Below are 5,862 nucleotides of genomic sequence, written 5' to 3'. Positions count from 1 at the left end.
TCACACTGCACGATTTTAGCCCGATTTTTCACTCGCCGACAGGTTTTGCGAAATCGCCGACAAATGGCCGAAATCGGAGGCAAATCGGTGCTCGTTCACAGGATTTGTAGCGAAAACCTGGCAACCCTGCACCAGACAGAGCTGTCGGCGATTCTTCCTATTGTGAAGTCATGCAATATGAAACCCCCTGTCGCCGATCCATCGTGCAATGTGAACACAGCAGCAACTGAATGCTACCCCAGATAGTCACGCAGTGTGAAAACAACGGCGATCCGACGAGTTTGAAAATCATGCAGTGTGAACTCGGCATAAGAGAGCATATGTTTCAGCTGGACCACAGGGAACCAGCGCAGCCTCCTACATTGTTGTTTGGGATAACGTCAGCTTCCATCGCGCTGCTCTCGTTCGTGACTGGAACCACAAGCAACATAACTTACCAGTTTTGGATATATTGTTTTGAATTTATTGCACCAGTGTGTGTAATACTATGTTGTAGTGTGTGTGTGTTTTTGAAAGCTTGTGTGTGATGTCTGAGGGAAAAGTTTGGTTTTTCAGCAAGAGTGAATGGTTTTGAGTGTAGAGCTTCATTTTGACCTGAAAATAGGATGTTTGGGGAATTGGGTGAGACGTTATGGATTTGTGTTTACTGTTTTGAGAATACGAGGCATAGTTTCAAAAAATGTGTTTAAGCAATCGAGAAAAACTTTAGTAGCCCCGTACTGGCTGGGTCAGCCATGGTTTGCAGACCTGGTAGCCCTACTCGAAGACTCTCCATGGAAGATTCCCGTCCATCAGGGTCTCCTCTCTCAGGCGGGGGGCACCATCTTATACCCCTGTCTGGAGTTGTGGAAACTGAGGGTGTGGCCCCTGAGGGGGCACAACTCTTAGCTTCCGGTCTCTCTACTGAGGTAGTGGAGACCATACTCCAATCCAGAGCTCCCTCCACTAGGAAATCATATACTGCTAAGTGACATCTTTTCACTTCAAGGTGTGACAACCGTCAGTTAGACCCAGTTAATTGCCCTGTTGGCCCAGTGTTGGAATTTCTACAAGATCGGTTTGCCACAGGGTTGTCCCCCTCCACTTTGAAAGTTTACGTGGCTGATATTGCTGCTTACCATGACCCTCTGGGCGAGCAGTCTTTGGGGAGGAACCCGCTAGTAACACGTTTCCTCAGGGGTACCCAGAGGCTGAGGCCTCCGGTACACCCTAGATTGCCTTCTTGGGATTTGGCTGTGGTTCTAGAGGCGCTTTCTAAAGCTCCCTTTGAACCCCTGGAAGAGGTTTCATTGAGTTTTCTCACTATCAAGACTATATTTCTGCTAGCCATCTCTTCCTTGAAGGTGACCTTCAGGCCCTTTCATTGGCCCCATCTTGTCTTGAGTTTGCCCTGGCATGGCCAGAGCCTTTCTGTATCCCAGACCGGGGTATGTCCCCAAGGTGCCCTCGGTTGTTCCACGGCCAGTTGTTCTACAGGCATTCTTTCCTCCTCCCTTTCGGGTAGTGGTGCAACGGATCACAAAACTCACGGTTCAGATCATATATGGAATTTGAGTCACGGATTGGATCATTTTTCGGATCGGCAAAGAAAATTGTTTTTTTTATTAAAATTTACTTTGAGAAGTCAATTCAGTGCCCTGCAGTAGATGACCACCAGGCAACAACCAAACTGGCTGCTCTAATAACCTTCTTGGAGGGTTTAGACCCAGAGGGGTCTGCCCTCAGAGGTCTGATGCTCGTGGCATCAGGACCTCTTTGCTGAAGCCTTCTTTGAGAGAATGATGATCCTCAGATCCACCTTCTCCTTTGAAGACTTCGGCTGAGAGTGCCACCCCAACCCTCACTCTTTCTGCGGGGGAGCTTGGAAAGCAACACTCTGTTTTTGAATGGTGTGATATGAGGTGCTGGTAGACGGCTCAGGCTGCTCCCACCCAGCAGCCCCAGAGACCTGAGACCGATGAGGGAGGTAGTGCTGGAATGGTCCTGAAACCTCCTGACGACTGAGGTGACAGCGTCATTGAAAAAGCCAGAAGGGACAAGTGGAGCATCCAGGAGGAAGAACTTATCCTTCTCTTTGATGTTGGACAAGTTTAACCACAGATGCCTCTCCGTACCCTAAGATGGAGCACCATATCTAGCAGAGAAAATGTAAAGCTAGTCTCTAATCCTTCTGCTAGATCCATTTGCAATCCCCACAATCTCAATTGCCGCTCTTCGTCGGCAGCAGCGGGACGAGAACCATTGGGATCGTGAGCCTGGGGACCCTCCTCAAAGAGTGCCCGGCAGGAGTAGCATTCGCAGCGGCAGTCGCTCACAATGCACATAGTCAGCCCCCTCGAGAGCTGACCATGCATGCTTCGCTCCCCAAGCAAGCAATGCAAAGATCATGTGTTTCCCCACCCGTAATATAACACGGAAAGGGAGGAACACATAATCTGGAATGCTGCTTGCTTGTTTTGCTTTCTTTGCTCACAATTATATAACTGCTTAGTGTGCAGTGGCACAGACAAACAACAGATATTGGACATACAACAACACAGAGTGCTTGCTGAAGACATAAAAGCTAATGCTGTTTGTTCTGGATGCACTTTTAAGCTCACTGGTCACCACGACACCCCGCCAGTGACGTTTTGCCACTCCACTGGACTGATTTCACATGTGCTTCAGGACACAATCATGCAGAGGCATTCCCACAATGTTTCAATGCAGCCTGAGTTCCCTTTAGAGGGAACACAATATATTTCACTCTATAAACACATTTTGTGCCTAATCTGTTACATTCAGAATTAATTCAGGAATGAATTCCAGTGCATTTCGTTCAAAACCCAATGATTATGAAGCTATGAGGATATCAGATGTGTGGAAATAATGGATTAGACAGTGATGAAAAATAGTCACATGGTTTTAAGTGAGAAAATCTTTAGTCTGATCAAATCATTTTTGCATTCGTTCCAATAAACAAACACTTGCATGTGCAAAATATAAATCACTATTTAATTTAAATCTTGAGATGACTTCAGTTTTCATAACGCGTAAGACACAGATTTAGTATTAAAAATCACATCCTAATCTAATCTGTTTTCTTGCATTTAATTCTTGTACTCTCCTTCTTCAAGACAAGCTCCTTAGCTCAAACATGCTCCACCTCATTGATTACTATTGAGCGGATTAGGATTAGAATGCAGCGCTAATTTTTAATGGTATTGTTGTTATTCCTGTTACCATTGACAACATAATGCAATCTGCTGAGAGAAGATCTTGGTGAAATTGTGGATATTGTCCATATTGTGCAATTAGATACTAAACACAAAACATCTACAATATTAATGAAAATAAATATGATAAAAACTGAATATTTTAATAATATTTTATGTTATTTCTTCTGAACACAAGATATATTATGCCAAGGACATTTCTCTCTATCATCCAAGAGTTAGGAAGTTTTAAACAGCTTTGAGGGCCTAATGGAGTGGTGAAGGGCAATTTCAGGGAAAATTTAATTAGTGTGCTGTATTGAGCCTCTGAGTCTATGCCTGAGTTCAGTTTCTGTTCCTAAGACTTGATTTCCCAAGCCAATGCAGTGCTTTTGTGCATCTTGTATAATCCTTAATCTTAATGTTTGTGCATTATCTTGCTTCAGACACCATATTGGTTGTGGACCAAAGTAGCAATGTGGCTTTCATCTTCACTTTCATCTTTCGACATCAGCTTGCCACTGTTTTGATAGTTTCTCTTTGTTTCACCTAATTATTAATTTTAATTAATTATTTTCAGACACAAGGATCATGTTATTCCTTTAAAAAAAATCACATTCAACTAATCAGTTATTGCTGTGTCCTTCACGATTAGGTTTCCATGCCTGCAGTATTTTCATGAATAGTTATGGGCCATGGTTCAGATGAGAGGGGTTCAGTAATGAGAGCAATAAGCTGGAAACACACATATTCGATCATGCCGTCTTCTTAGCACTCTGCAAACAAAAATGACTACCTTCAGCATGTTCAAGCATCTTACTTAAGAAAAATAGATTGTAATAACATAAAAAATAACAATTAGTGTCAATATTCATTGAAAGCATCAGTAAATCCACCAGTGATTGCTTGAACACAGAATCCATGTTCCTCACCTCACTGCTTTGAAAACTGAATGTTAGTTTTGCTGAAGCAGGGAAACAAAGTAGTTATGGCCATTTATCTTAATAATAACCTCAATAATTCACATTAATGTAGAAATAGTGCTGCTGAGAAAAGCAAATCTAGATTTGAATCTAAACTAGTACATATGCAGGAGCATTTGGTGTGATTTCTGTTTGTCTGCTCGCTCGATTGTTTGTATAATTGTGCAATTCATTACAGGAGCTATGACCGTAAATCAAAAAAACTATAACAGTGAAAAAGTCTGCAGTGTAGCTAAAATGGCAAAAAGCACAGTTTAAATCATTCTGAATATTTTAATTGGGGTAATGTTCGTCTTCAGTAATTTCTTGCTTAGTTTCTGAAGCAATTTGCAGTAAAACTAAATAAGACTTTTCCCAAGAGAATTAGCTGAGTGCATTAGCAAAGAGCCAAAGTAAACCTGCTTATTTATAGCAACAACAAAAAAAAAAAAATAATAATTCTGTATGAAATTGAAATTTTGCAGATTTTGTTATTTAGGCTTGCTGACAACCTACCAATTGTATTAATCTTCCTTGTCTTGTCAGAACCCATGGTGGTTTGGTAATTTTTTTTTGAGTTGTAAAGTACAGCCTATTTTAAAGTACATTTTAAATCACATTCTTTTAATAATATTTTGTATTGCTTTAAAGAAGTACACTTATTTTGATAACATTTATTTTAAAAACTTTTTAAATGTACTAAACTGCAACTTCATCTTTACAACAGTAATTGCATTTTAACCATATTTTGAAGACAACAGAATTCTGAAATTACAAATAAAAATGTACTTAAGTCCTACTTAAGTGGGTCAGGCAATACACTCTAATGTTCCGATAATTGTATAATTAATATAAATTAATACCATAATAAAACTCTTTCTGGAAATGAAGCTCTTTCTGATTCTGATTCATAATACATTTTCATTTAATTTGAATTACAATTTTTCTCGATTGATAACACACAATTCATGAAACAATTCACCATTTTCTCACAACTATGAACACAATCTCAAAACTACCCACAAACTTGTGCAAACTTCAAACTTCCAGGTCAAAATCAAACATTTTAGTCAAAAACATGTTCTCTTTCGTCAGACTCAAACTTTGGTCTCAGATGATATACAAACTTATCAAATACACAGACTATTTTCCTGCCTACAGAACACTAGTGAGATCAATTCAAAACACTGTTACAAAAACCTCCTTTTAGGAAACAAGAATCCTTTTGCTAGTCAATGTCTGTTACAGTATATGACATAAATATAGGGGTGTAGATACAGTAAAATTCATCAATAAGCTGTAAGAAACGTTTACTTTTGTTACACTACTGTAAAGAGATCTTACAGTAGATGAAAAGCACCACAAGAGTCCAAAGACCAAAGTCCAAAGACCAAACAACTGAATATACAGTAAACAGACATTGGAATAAAAAATGCATTCATTCATTCATTCATACATTCATTCAGCATCCTCTGCCAAATTGCATTACAGTATTGGTAGTATCCTTATTACAGTTTTTCTGAATTGCTAAAACACATTTCTTGAAACCATCACTCATTTTCTCAAAACCTTACAGTTTTTCTCGATTGCTAACGCACTATAACTGATTTGTTTGGCACAATTTTCCAAACCATTCATACAGTTCCTAAAACAAAGACACGTTTCTCAAAACTTTTAACACATTTCACCTGTTTTCACACACGCTC

The 5,862-nt window shown here is 39.9% G+C and overlaps 1 long non-coding RNA gene across 1 annotated transcript in view; it reads right to left on the bottom strand.

Annotated features, from left to right (window-relative positions):
• LOC107722721 (uncharacterized) overlaps positions 1-5,862 on the bottom strand; it is a 21,040-nt gene that overhangs the window by 3,084 nt on the left and 12,094 nt on the right. The gene's annotated exons all lie outside the window — the stretch shown is intronic.

Source organism: Sinocyclocheilus rhinocerous, unplaced genomic scaffold (assembly GCF_001515625.1).
Source record: "Sinocyclocheilus rhinocerous isolate Xijiao unplaced genomic scaffold, SAMN03320098_v1.1 scaffold161, whole genome shotgun sequence".
Classification (NCBI taxonomy): Eukaryota; Metazoa; Chordata; class Actinopteri; order Cypriniformes; family Cyprinidae; genus Sinocyclocheilus; species Sinocyclocheilus rhinocerous.
The sequence above is the reverse complement of the archived record's forward strand: the minus strand, read 5'-3'. Positions and strand labels throughout refer to the sequence as shown.